The following is a 14,962-nucleotide window of genomic DNA, read 5'->3' as shown; positions in this document are numbered from 1 at the left end:
CTAATTCAATTCAATAAAAATATTGAATTTAATGTATTATAACAAAAACCGGCGTTATATTTACAAAAAAATATCATTTTAAGAAATTATTATTTAATTACAAAGAGTAATAAAATTGGGATAAATGGCAGTTTTATTTTCAAAATCATGTTTGGTAAAACCACACATGAAAATACGAAATATCAACCAGGTTTCAAAGCTTCACAGACCAGATGCTGTGAACATTTCCATTTAAAACTTTATGCTTTGTTCCACTTATTCGGTTTTTCAATTAATTTCTGAACCAACAAGCCAAAGTTTATTGCTACATCGTTACCGCAAAAGTTTGATTCAGCTCTTTGTGTACCAATTGCCTATCTAGTGGGCATTCGCTACAAACCGAGGTCTGTTTGCAATGCCAAGCGTATTTTTGGGAAAATTGCTTGGATTTTTTAAACCCATTTTAGCTGTCGGCGAAAACTGGGTGTATTTTGAAATGTGAGATTGAATATCGATTTGAGTCTTAATATAATGCGTGATCTAAGCCAGTTGGGGTTTGAAACTTAAGTTGATCGGGTTGATTTCGAAGTGACACGCATAGAGTTCAACCCAACTGATAAACTACATACAGGTTTAAATGTTTATCATAACACACATAACATAGCCAGCAAACATGCTCGTCACTCAAATAGGTTTTAACCTTACCGGGTATCAAAGCCGAGTTGCGCGATTCGGCATTCAGACCATTGCACCAAACGGGATCGTAAAAAAGTAAGTAATAAACAAAATACCCGTTATCAATACCAATTTAAAACACAGTTCTGAACGGTAAATACCAAAAGTCAGCTGTTTAAAAAACCATGTTAAAACAACACTAATTTATAGTTCTACAGGAAACCGTTTCAGTTTTCGATGAGTCACGGTTATTAACATTTTTTCACCATAAAGGTTTCGTTTCAATATTCGAATAGGTTAGAAATAAAAATACGAAGTTCCACGTGGAAGATCGAATTTTAGTTCGTGTAACACGCAAAAACTTCTTAACCGATTAGTCAATGAAAAATTAAGAAGCATAAATGATTAAGTAGTCTTAGTGCTAAAGTATTGTAAGTGGGTTCCAAAATATTAATAATTTATGTTAATTATTGTGTTGCATAAAATGATGACAACCATCTTTACGATTATTTATCGTGTTAGTTTTAGGGTCAATGAATTTGGACATGGTAGCTGAAATATTTCTCTCAATATTTATTAATACGAGTTTCGGGTGGTTGCATTTTAGCTTTTTTATGCTGTTTGCATTACGGTAACATATAGTTTTCTTATAAAAAGGGGCTTACAAATAATTATTTTTACCTGTACTCAACAGTCGATGGATAAATGGTAGATTTCCTTTTACTTTCCAATACACACATGTACATATATTCAGAAATACATCGAAATGTCCATGAAAACGAGTAGGTAAGTAAGAGAAAACGATATAAAAAATATCGAAATCTTCACTACATTTGGAGTGTAAATACAAACTACCCATATGGTAGTTTCCTATACAATATTCAAAGAACCTCACTACAAATAGCAGACGACCTTAGTAATTTACGTACCCAGCTATCATTATACGCGTATATCCACAAAGCACCAAGCGAACTTAATCTGTAGTACCTTGGAATATAATTCAAAATCGATTGGCTGGTCAATGGCTTTTAAAGGAATTTAAGCGACGGGTTATGGGAGTAATAATGCTGTTGTTTTAGGAGATATACCACGTGTAATGGAAGTCAATAATTTACAAGGTTATGAAGGGTTGTTAAACCAAGCCTTCGTCACTGAGTTCAGTTTAATTGTATTAATGGTAATGAAATAATGTAATAATTTTGATAAGTTCAGAGAAGCATTTTGTAAGTTTAACGATGTATAAGAACAATATAATTAATATACTAAAAGAAGCTTTTCTTTGATCAATATTAATTGATAATGAATAAAAATTTGTTAAATTATCAGTAACGTTTGTTTGTAAACTTTTGACAGGGTACCATGGTCATGGTCAGGCATTTCTTTAGGTATTTTTTCATAGAAAAAATTGTGTCGTGGGTACTTAACGCGTCAACATGTTCGCGTGTATAGAATTTATTTGAAAAGTTCACAAGGGACAAGTTATTTCAATAAATATTTTCAAAAGTTAGAAAAATACTAAAAACTTTTTTATTGATGGCAAAGTTGGTTGCTAAGTTATGACAGTTAAATTGTTTTGTTATTTAGATCATGAAATTAATAAGCGACTGAGAGGTCCAACTTTTTTATTATTTATTTGAATTAACTAAATAACAGTATCTCCTAACAATGATTAAGATTATAATGAACATCTTTTTACAGGTATATGTGTGACACTAAATTGTTCTCAAACCAAGACCTTAAAATATGTTTTCAAAATATTATCAGGCAAAAACCACTATTATTTTTCTTTGACTATCTCTGCTATATTTTCGAAAAAAGTAAAAAAGCAGATACGCCACAACGCCACTGTATATCAACGTCAAGTTAAAGTCTTATACGTGAATGGCTCGAATATGGGACGTGAAAGTGAAAACTGAAAGGAATAAAAGCAGTTTTTTTCATACATTCATAGTGAAGCGTTCTCGGGTATTATGGTTGTTGATAGGTACACAAAAGACGCGTGAATCTGTCATAGGCGTCCTTGGGCTTACAGATAAACCTTTAGTATTAAAAACATCTTCCTTTTTTTTCTCAAAACACGGCTAAAAGTTGTCTGTCTATCTGTTAGTAGGTTTCGCCGGGTATCTCAACCGCGTCCCGTGGATAAAAAGTATTCGATAGCCTTATGTAATTTTTTAAACATACCAATAGTTTTTGGGTTTAGCGCGTTCAACTAAACAAATTACAGCTAAATTATATTAGTATATTTAGATGTATGACAGACTAGAAGCTAAATACTGCACTCAATTTTAAGTGCAGCTCTAAAAGGCTACTATTTATACTTATTTCGTTGCGGTCGTTTTGCAAACGAGAATATCCGTCACCATATTATGCCTTATGTTCTCTGCAAAACAGGACAAGCTCTGAAAATAGGTGGCTATTTCAAAAGCTTAGTTTAGTGATCCAGGCCACAGGTATACCTCGGATCTCTCTTTTAATATGTTTAGAAATAGCGTTATCATTTTATGTTTTGTTTCCTAAATGTTCTGATTAAAAAACATATTATTTATTTTGAATTTGTGAAGGATATGATCGCTTAATTACTTTAACATTCAAGCTTTAATTAGCATAAGTTTTCCTTAAATATTAATAGAAATGGTCTCCTATGATTTTATGCCACGAGGACGCAATATTAAAATAAAACAATTTCGACAGTACTTTTAAAGGTCCAATACAAAAATAGTACAGTCCACTAATGAATGATCCATTAAAAAAATTACCATGAACCAAAATAAGAATACACGCCCAGAAATAGATCCAATTACTCAAACGGCCAGCGACACATTTAATCATAAGTTAAACCCACGAAAAATTAGGTCACTATCTCTATGTGAGCGTATTTTCGAACAAATCAATATTCTCGACCTATTGCACTAAATACCGTGTGACTTTTATAAGGTGGCCTAAAAATAATAAAACATTTTGAGCCACATGGACTGGCCATGCATCAAAGATGCATAAGCAGTGCTCACGCGACCCGCTAAACGGACACACAGACAGAAAAAAAACTATGAGCATTTTTCCTAGAAACATAACAGTCGATAACACGATGTAGGTAATTATTAAGGTATTATGTATGAATGTAGGATTATATTGATCACGCTTTCGTTTCTTTAGAAGTCGACTTTCTATGGAATGCTGGCTCGTAATAGATTTTTATTTGTAGTAGTAAAGGTTAGATTTATGATTTGATTTTAGTATTAAGTGCTTTTGGTTCTCGTGAAAGGGCAATTAATTTACAACGTAGCATTTTTTTTATTTGAATTTTTCTTTTGTGGCTAAATGGTGACGATTAAAAAGTTAATTTGACAAATGACGGCATTAATCTTAGGCTAAATGGATCGTTAAACTGTCGTCTTTAAAACCAGCGGTTAGTGTAGATTCTTACCTTAGAACTGTGTTTCGGTCCAAGATGATAAACGTAGCTGTGTGTATGTAAGCAAATTCGATTACTCCTTACAAAACTGCCGAATAGGGAAGATTAATTATGTACCTGAAAATAAAAAATAAAATATGAATTCAATATTTCGCATTTAATTTATGGTTAGCCACAAATTGTTTAGTATCAATTAATTATAACAGAGCGTATTTACACTGCGTTTGATTACTTTGTACAGATTACTCAATTAAACCAACAAAAACGGTACAAAAGTAAACACATAAATACAATTTTTAATAAAACTCAAAATAATACTATGTAACAGAATATTAATACAATACCAACAATGTGTGCATACACAATATTTTATTCGAAACACAAAATTATTTATCCAGTCCAATTTATGTTGCCCTGGACTTTTTATGTTTCACGATGTTCAACTGTTTAACCAGCTAGTATACCGAGGTCTTTGTAACCGTAATGTCATGTGAAATTTTTCACTAAAAAAAACACAAAATTATTAACCAGTACAGTTTATGTTGCCCTGGTACTTTTTATGTTTCACGATGCTCAACTATTTATATACCAGCGAACAAAAACTATCGAGGTATTTGTAATCGTAAAGTCATATGAATTTTTTTACACAAAATTATTTACCCAACCCAACTTATGTTACCCAGCGAACAAAACCTTCTAGTGTACCGAGGTCTTTGTAACTGTGTTGGTCATATGAAATAGGCCCATGGGACCTCATGGTGGCTAGCCGTTGATTACCATGGCCTTACATGCCAGGGTTGATGGCGCTATGCAAATATACAACGTATGTCTGATCGCCTGATAAAATGAAGGCTATGTATGATGTTTAATTACATTGAAACGGTTGGTATTTGCTGTAAATGTATGACATCGCTGTTATGATGCCTAAAGGGTTTTGTGTTATTAGTTTTTTTGCTGTTTAAGGTCAAACACGTGTAAAATAAATTGAATATTTTCAGTGGTTTTTGGTACTACTTCTGATCAATTTAGAATATTCGTCTCGATTAGAAAATGGTTGGTGTTATTTAGCAGAATGTAGTCAAAGTATTTTTTTTTTTCAAATAAGCTCATTCGAGACGTCAAACTATGTAAATAGTTGCACGGGTCCAAAGAGTTGGTCTCATGGAAAAGAACCGGCAAGAAATTATAAAACTAATGAATGACTGAAGTTTTTTTATTAACAAAATACAGGTTTAAACCTGTTAAAACTGCAAAATAGTATTTAATTATTATATTAATTTTTATATTTTAGTTTTAAGTAACAATATCTCACTCAATTTTTCGTCTATTGCTAAGTAGTTAGATACTCCTTACTTATCCAAAATTAAATATTACATTACCATACTAATATGATATACACTGTTGCACTATACTAACTAAACTTCTAGTTAACACTGTAAGACCTCGTCACGTAAGTAAACTCAAGTTTATGTATGTATTTAACTTAGAACTAACAAAGTACTTTATGTTAATAATGTTACTTGAGTAACATGCGTGTCACTTTGTACTGTACATCAGGTTTTTGTAGTAAGTACTGTCAGGGGCATAATAAGTTGGCATTTTTGAGTAGACTTGACATGAATAGTTGACATTGAAGTGACATCAAAGCGTTTCAGTCCTTGCTGTAAAGGGTTATAAAGAAAAAATATGTATATTTCAGAAATGATTATTGTAGGTACCTTTTAAGGTAAAAAATGTAATAAGTTGAATGATGATAAATAATTCAATTGTAGCTTTGTAAGTGATTGTCCTACGCAATTCTGTAGCTCTTCAAAGGGGCGAATTAAAAATAGCATCGAGCAACACATTCAACCACTTACCAGAGTATTTTGCAAAGAAACTATTCATGCTTTTTTAATACGATCCGTTAGGTACTTAGAACAATAGACGATAGTACACGTAAAATACGTACATGTTTTTACTCAGAGTTTAGTCATTCTATCTGTTTACCTTTAATTTTTGTATAAAAGTAGCTTAGTGTAGTACGACAGAAAGGCAGACATACAGAGCTACATCAGCATTTACAATATTAATAAGGATGACTACACAATAGCAAGAATAGCATATTTTATGTACCTATATGTATATTCAAAGTTTATTATCCTTTCTCATAACCTGTATGATCAACACAAACACACATAAACCCATTTCAAAGTGTTTGCACTTTTCGATATTACTTAATAATCCTCGTATTTTATGCTGTGAACGTTTCTCAAGCTTACCGAGGAAAGATGTTTGCTACAAAAATCGGTTTCCCTGAAGAACTTCGTTTGAATATTAATCTTAAGAGTGTGTTTATTTCTTTACAGGGATTTTCTGGGTAGTCTCTCTCTGAACTTTTCGTGAAAGAGACATCATAGATTCGAATTAAAATTACAAAATAAATAGCAATAGCTGTAATGATTAAAGTATCAGTAAACGCTATGAAAGGCTTTTATACTGTGAAGAATGAAAAGTATATATTCCTTTAATATTTTGTATGAATCAGCACGTTCGCGCATATAAATATTGCCTAATAAACAACGCTGTTCCGCTTGTTCTGAAAAACACGTTGAAGTATTAATAATAAGGATGTTGGTTTTACAATACATATGCCTCAAATTATCTCATCTCATAAATATGACATTGAAAAGATCTTAAACTTGGCAAGCGTGTCAAATAAACAAATTAATTCTGTATACCTCACTTCTATTGATCTGTTGACAACAGTAAGTGCCTAATTCAACACTTCTCATTGGAAATTATTCGCCACTTAGATTTATATATTGAAACATTGATTAAATCATAGTTCGATACATCTGATACATAATGGTCCAGGAAATTCAAATAAGGAATTCGAATTTGGTTCGACTGATATAGGTAAACTACACTTTTAGGTGGGATATTATCAAGCGACCTATTCATTACCGTAGGTAGAGTAGAAGGAAATGTTATTCATTTGTGGGTTTGTTCATTTGTTCCATCGGTACAGTTATTTAAATGTTTCAAAGAATTGCAAGTGAAACTTCCTGCCAATAGTTACCAAAATACATTGAGCTTAAAATAAAACAGTAGATTAATGAAACCCAGGAAATGTAGTCATAAAATTCACACCTCTTCGTGTGTACATTATTAATCAAATGATGCGTGAAAAATTCAGCTAGCGTGTGGTAAATAAATCATAACTGAACAGTAACTAAATATAAATAGTCCACAGCGAAGTTATTGATTTTATAATGTTTGAATATGAAAATGGTTTTAAATGACATTTGCAATACATACCTACGTCTGTTTATATAAAACGGGTAAATGATTCGGCAGCAATTTTATCGTAAAAAATAAGAACAGATCAATTCCATTCGCTTTTGTGTTAGTAACAAGAAATCTGTAGAAAAAACGAGTGTTGAATTTTCCCCAAATTTTTCCCTGAAGTTATCAAATCTTTCCTTCCCCATATCCGAACATCCAATACTTAAAAAAAGTAGGTAGCTGAATTTTAGCAACAATATTTTTGTGACATGATAAAAAATTAATTATTACATTAATTTGTTGGCGGCAGAATACCTACTACTACTTCTATAGAGGTACATACATTTTTTTATCAAAAATATTCAGTTCTAGCAGAACAAAATAAAACTAAGCTGAAATGAAATTAGAAAAAATCCTAAAAATATAATTACTCAGAGACTTTTTCCAAGTCCACCTTTATTTAGAACTAAGCCTAATTCTGTTTGTACTTGCTTCCAAGTTACTTTCGTTTTAAGACTTAAGAACGCTCGCTGTTGAGTACCGGCCTAATTAACTTTGTGTACAAAGCTCGGACGAATTAAGCTTACGTGGCCGTTCTTCTACTCAACGCTTATATTTTTTTATTTACAAGAAAGTTCGAGAAACTTTTTGAGTCTTTATAAGTATTCGATTAGGCGGGTAATCGAGCGGATAATGCGATTAACTTTGAACACCGCTGGCTGGGTTTAATGACCCCTGGTTTTTATTTTTAATAGCTTTATTTAGTACGATATAATTTAGGTATAAGGCCCATTATATATTTTTAAGAGCATAATGCTCTTATTCATTATTGTTGTATCAAAAAACCATTTTCTAAATAAAAATCTGCAATACGGTGGAAACATTAGCACTCGATGTTCTTGCATACGTGACCTAAAATATACGGTGTATCTCTTCCTCGTTGATATTAGTTGGAAACCAGCCAAGCCACAAAGAAAAAAATATGTGTCAAAGAAAGTAAACAGATGCCCTTTAAAACTCGGGCTATTTTAAAAAGAAAACTGAACACTTGAAATTTTTAAAAACCATCATTTTGTTTCTACTTTTAAGATTCTATAAGTAGGTAGTACAAAAGGACATTTGGTCATTTTCTCTAATGTTTGTACGGTTGTTATTATATGAGGTTCTCTGGACCTAAATATATTACAGAAAAGTTTTGCAATAATGACGAATTTTATTTTTATCTGGGTTTATGATCAAAGAGCAATTCATTCTAATAATGAAAAAAAAAACATATTGTTATCAAATTGCATTAGATTTAATTTACACAGCATGAGTGACGTACGCGGAAACTAGTTTATTAAGTAAAACATCTATTCAAGTAGACAAATCCTCATGAAAGTAAACTTTAGCCTGCAGATTTTCACAGAAATTCGCAACGGCAGTACGGAAACCGGATTCGACGTGAAAATGAAAAAATACTCTATATCGAAACCAAAACAAACATATTATTTTTGGTCAGCATTTCATTTTATTATTGAGCTCAGCAGTTAGATAACTGACAGACTAAAACCAAGCGAGCTAACTTTAATGCAATGTTTTCTTTTACTCATCAGGTAAATGATAATCACTTAAACAATGTTACAAGCTCTATACTAACACTAATTAATACTTCTTTATAAACCTCTGTGTACTACCACTAACTACCTAAACATTCAAGTCCAATCAAACAATCAGACGGAAATACTTTCGCATTCAAGATTGGTTCAAACAAAAACAACTGGAATTCACGGCACAAGCAAGCAAATTCCGGCTATTGTTCCAACATTCATAATTTACCCAAAAACACATCGTTTGAAATTCCCTTCACCACAAACGAAGTAAATACCATCAAGATAGTGTTCGAAATTCAAACACTTTTGTACGAAGAATCGTACGATTTGTGCATGTTTACACTGGCTGGCAAGAAATCACATCGTGCGATTTAAAACTAAAGGTCAACTTGCCATTTTATGGCTGTCATTTGTCGGTAATGGTGATAATAGTAGCGCACTGGTGCACTGCGCTTTATGGTTTTCGAATAAAACTCCTTGGTGACATTTGTTCTTTAGAATAGAATGGAAATTAAACGGTCTTAGATGCTTTAGTGGTAACTAGAGCGTATATTGATGAGCTTGTAATTAAAAAAGTTGAAAGTGAAGATCGTATTGATTGATAGTGATTTATATGCGTACACATGCTAGAGTTACTATTCATTTCAAAATGTATCATGTTACAGCTGCGATTCCCAATTCAGATATTTATTTTTCTTTCTTAACAGAAATATTAATTTGGTAGTAACATGCTAAACAAAACTATCATGCAAAGTTCAAAGAAATAATTTAAATAACAGTAGAGGCAGCCTAGGCACGTCAAAGTTAGAACAACACAGAAAACTTCATCCATCAAAAATTTTACATAGAGAAAATATGAAAATTTTAATATGCTCTTGATAAAGTAACGTATGAAAATTAAATTCTTAACTCTGACATTTTAAACTTTGAATATATTTAATATTTACAAAGTAGTGTAAAAACAATATGTAGAAACATATTACGTAGTAAAATTTATATATTTTTAAATTAGTTTGAGTTCATGTCAAATTAAATAAATAATGAAAATTCAACCACAATAATTTAAATTTAATAATAATTCAATACAAATAATTAATTAATTTATTTGTTTTATATAATCCTTTTTTATTTTTATTAAATTAATATTGAATGTTAACCATTTTTCTGTGCATGTTGTGTTAGCCAGTAAGTAGTTATTACACTTACAAGTATTTTTTTTCTAATTTTTGTATCTCAAAAATGTTATAGTGTACATAACTGTTGGCTAACCTAAATAAATAAATGTCTAAGTACCAGCCGCACGGATCAATCTACCATAAGGTTAAGAAACTCTTGATACGTAGTACATGGGTATGTATGGGTTACCACATTGGAATGACGAGTTCTTCCATGTCTTTCGAGAAGCACGTAAAAATGGTGGGTTCCGGCTACCATTTGAAGATCCAATGCGGTCGTTACGGGTACCTACTCAGATGGCTGAAAGTATTATGGAGATAACACAAAATCAACAGCGTTCAAAGTTAAGATATAGATATTTTACGGGTAATGCTAGAAGGTGGAGTAAACCTTTTTTTTTTTTTTTTAACAGGGGGAAAATCCTCATGGACTACCCTCCACCTGGGGTCGGTGGAGGGGGTGTGCCGGACTCTTACCGGCTAAAAACCCACCCAGTGTTGCCACCAATTACCTTGTGTCGAGGGCACGGGTATCGCCTAAGCATTCTTCCGCACCCCCGACAGGTATTTGGCCCGCCAGATGTTTGAAGGCGGGCCCCGTCACCGTAAGTGGCCATCAGCCAGCGGCCACAGTGAACTCACCTAGGATAGGCGCGCGCAACACTACGCCACCGTCTCGAGGCCTGTTTCTGTTCGGACGACAGACGCCCCTAGTCTGGCGCCCGCAGGCCGCGCCCTATGGTGGCCGGAGATCGGCCACCCTGCGACGCTACTGCGGGCGGGGAGAGTGGTACTAGTTTCCCTCTCCCTTTCCGCCGTCTCCTTTGCGACCATCACATCCTCGCAAAAGGAGGCGACGGCGTTCCACCCTTCTTCGCTGCCGACCATGCAGGACACGACAGCCGGCAGCGAAAGACTACCCGCAGCATCTACTGCTGCTGCCAGGTCACGGCGCTGCGTTGCCCATGCTGGGCACTCCACCAACGTGTGCAGCGAGGAGTCCTCGCTGCAGATGCCACAGTGGTGGCATTCGGGCGTAGGCTCCCGGCCTATGCGACACAGGAACTTTCCGAAACACCCGTGTCCGGTAAGAACCTGCGTCAGCCGGAAGCTGAGGGCGCCGTGGCGTCTCTCCAGCCACTCCTTTAGGATGGGCCTTACCGCTGCGATAGTGGCGTGCCCTGCCGTGGGTTGCGCAAGTCGCTGCTCCCATTCCGCAATTACCTCTTGCCGGAGCTCTGCCCTGCGCGCCTCAACTTGCCGAGGCGCGAGGCGCTCACCCCGCCCCACCGCTTCCTCGCGCCATGTATAGAGTGACGCGAGGGCTTTCCCGTCCAGGCCCCATGGTGGGGATCCGGCTAGGAGGCAAGCCGCTTCGAAGGAGATCGTGCGGTATCCCCTTATGGCTCTGATGGCCATCGCTCGCTGAGGTCTTCTTAGCACTGCAAGGTTGCGGGCCGTCAGGGTGTTCGCCCACACTGGCGCGGCGTACAGCGCCATCGCCCGCACGACCCCCATATAGGTGGAGTAAACCTAGGTTTACCCGGGTTGACTTAGTATTACCCAAGCTTCTTGGGTAAAGTCCGAATAATAAGTAAAATAAATAATAATTCGGGGTTTACCCATGCTCTAGGTCTATGCACCTAGGTCTACCCAACTCTGTATGGGTAATGTTAGGTGTTGCATAATTTTCGAGCCCGTGGTTTAATTCTAGGTCGAACGTGGTACTATTGAGGAAATGTTCTCAAGGAATCATTTTTCTGTGTGTCATGATAAACTGATTGATATTGAAAATATATCACCAGAAAAAAAGCTTACGAGAGGTTGCAAATGAACAGTCGCTTTCAGGAGGCCAGGGTTATAAAAGGTGTAATTGCAAAACAAAATGTGGTACAAAGAAGTGTTCATGCTAACCTGCAGGAAAATTGAGAAATTCTAAATGTCACAGCAGTTTATCTTGCTCAAATAAATAATTTAAATTTGAACAATAACGACCGTTATTAGTTTTTTTTTTTATATTAAAGCTATTAAGTTTATGCTCTTCAAGCAATTACGATCGCCTTTGTATGTTTTTTAAATCATAAATGTTTAAAATGACCTTGGATTTTCATTTCACTAATTAAGTACACAAATAACATTACCCAGTCAGAGTTGGGTAGACCTAGGTGAGCATGGGTAAACCCCGAATTAAAATTTATTTTAATTATTATTCGGACTTTACCCAAGAAGCTTGTGTAATACTAAGTCAACCCGGGTAAACCTAGGTTTACTCCACCTTCTAGCATTACCCGTAACAGATATACCTACATAGTCTAGAGACCCGGTCGGCTTTGCACTTTATAATAGGTATACTAGACCCTTAATCCTCCTATTAATTGGCGAAAATCCGTTTATAATATTTTAGGTTTCTCACAACAGAGACAATAGATCCCATAATAATTATGTGGTAAACACTTTCAGTTCAAAAACCACCGATGACACAATTCTTTCGATCACCAACACAAACGACGGTTGGAAACTGACCGAGCTATCAACTGCAGTAAACAAACCATTAAACTGACTCTGTTAATACTCAATTCGTTGACGATTGTAAACATGTTGTGATGTCCGCTTTAGAAGCCGTTTCTAGAACATTCGAGACGTTTAAACGTGATCAGGAACTAATCTTGTCACCACGATTAGTTTGGTAAAATCGTAACATAATTTTGTCAATGTCTAGTGAAAATCTTTAAAATATACGAAGACTACTTTGGAATAATCAAACTTGCCGTTATTGAAATAAGGTGGAAAATTGATTGAAGAGTTTTCGGGATACAAAAACCACGGCGAGTTTCAGTCTTGGTCAATGCAATGCAGTCCCGTGAAAGATTGGAATGTCGAAATGAATGAGAATTGGACATTGATATCCATTCTATGGATTGTCATTTAGCTTATAAAACACTCCCAATATTTGAATAATGCATTGAGAAATCTTTTTCGACAAGAAAAATATAAATGTAAGTATGAAAAGTAAAAATATTACGTAGGTAAGTAAAACGTGATGTAAAATCCTGTGCTTTTTACAACCCAACATAAATCCTTTGTCTTTCCAATGTAAAAGAAATTAATCAACCAGTTAACACGTTCAAATGCATTCATAGAATTTCGCTACCAACGTTGCTTCGCCCGCGGCTTGCATATTGATACCTCACTGTGTAATGTATTACAGAAGTACATAATAGTATCTATATACATACCTATGTATAGGCATAGGTAACATGGAGAACAAAATCACGAGCGGAGATGTCATAATGGAAAAACTTCTAACAAACTAGAGTCCTTAAATGCGGGTGCACAAGCTTTCTTTGCACCCGCCCATTTTTTAAACTAAATTATCCATGAATCAAGAGCAATCTTTGACAGGTGTGTCAATTAGCCCGATCGCCTCGTTCATTCACTCTTAATGGAGCGTTTTGATCACACTTGATTCGTTCCTGATCTAGAAGAAGGCGCCGGACCTTCCTACTTACGGCATATCCATTCATCTTTCCTTCATCCGTGGTAGTATATATCAATTGGCATACGTACGTCTGAGTGGCTATTGAGTTTGCAAGCTAACGTTATTAGTATTGATATGGTTATGGAACATTCTGGATGAATAAGCCGTATCTTGGAATATATACAATTGAACAATAATATCTTCGTTTGTGAAATGAGTTGAACAATGGGAATTGCGAGCTTGATTTTGTGTGAATAGCAATTCACACAAGATAGTAGATTATTATGTCATAATTTTTGGATAACTAATTTCAAGCAATGCAATATTTAAAATATCTAAGCACGTTCGGACAATGCGCGGCTTAAAAAAGTCTATGCTGAACAGAAAATCTGCTAATTTGAAGTCATAATATTGTCTATAAATCAGACAAGCAGAACCTGTTTATATTATCTTTAAAAACTAATAAACTTAATCACTACACCTTTACAGAATTAAATAAAGCTAAAGCACTACCTTCGAAACGAATTCACAAAGATTTTCTACTCTGTATATTTTCCTGGCTCACCAGTATTTAAAATTTAAAAGGCTGCTCAATCTTGAATTCCTTTGGGTGCCTATTTTTCCATCCAAAGGCCAGCCAAGCAACAAGTGAACTAAAGGCAAAGAGTCCGACAGCTTTGTTTTTTAACTGCTAATTATTATTGCACTCTTTTCAACGACCATCTAATTGTTACATTATTCCGTTAAGCTTCCATTTTGTTTTTTCCATTCCTTTTTCCCGTTTACAGATTGTTGCATTCGCTGAGGAAAAAGGAAAGAGGTGGCTTTGTAATTGTCTGTGGCACGTTTTGTTCTTTATCTGTGAGTCTGTTAAATCTTTAATGGCGGCTGTATTGTCTTTGGTTTCAGTTTCGCTGTGGTTTTTCTTGTCTTTGGTTGAATTGGTAGACTAGTTTATTTTTTTGTGGTTTTGTGAAAAGGATGATGAAAATATTTGTGTTTAGCTCTCATTTTTTTTCTTTACAGTTAAATTCGATTGTTATCTGAGAAAAATTATTCAATTAGGTACGTTAAGAGTTCATTTTCGCAATGACAAAAGAACCAAAATTGCTATTTGTAACCCTTCCCGGTTAGGGAATTACCAACATCAACCACCTCAGATATACTCTCCTTTGAACCATCAAAACTTTTTTCAAATTCAATTTTCAAAAAAAGTTAGCCAATGGCTCAGACCCGTTGGAACGTTACATAGGTACCTACGGCGTCGAACCACGGTAATAGCTTCCCATATGGCTTTAATTGGAACCGGCTGAACTGCCCTCATCGTACCCTGTGGGTTGCTCGGGCGACCAAACAAAGTTCAAAAAAAGTCGGTCAATAC

At 34.9% G+C, this 14,962-nt stretch overlaps 1 protein-coding gene across 4 annotated transcripts in view; it reads right to left on the bottom strand.

Moving 5' to 3' along the window:
* The window catches only part of LOC110372204 (uncharacterized), a 136,899-nt gene that overhangs the window by 92,998 nt on the left and 28,939 nt on the right, over nucleotides 1-14,962 (bottom strand). Inside the window, exon 2 of one of the 4 annotated variants that reach the window (XM_049838351.2) lies at nucleotides 4,082-4,186. The exons of the other annotated variants lie outside the window; for them this stretch is intronic. The gene's annotated coding sequence lies outside the window, so the exon portion shown is untranslated. The remainder of the gene's footprint in view (nucleotides 1-4,081; nucleotides 4,187-14,962) is intronic. 4 annotated transcript variants of the gene reach the window in all.

The sequence above is a fragment of the Helicoverpa armigera genome, chromosome 8 (genome assembly GCF_030705265.1).
Source record: "Helicoverpa armigera isolate CAAS_96S chromosome 8, ASM3070526v1, whole genome shotgun sequence".
NCBI lineage: Eukaryota > Metazoa > Arthropoda > Insecta > Lepidoptera > Noctuidae > Helicoverpa > Helicoverpa armigera.
The sequence above is the reverse complement of the archived record's forward strand: the minus strand, read 5'-3'. Positions and strand labels throughout refer to the sequence as shown.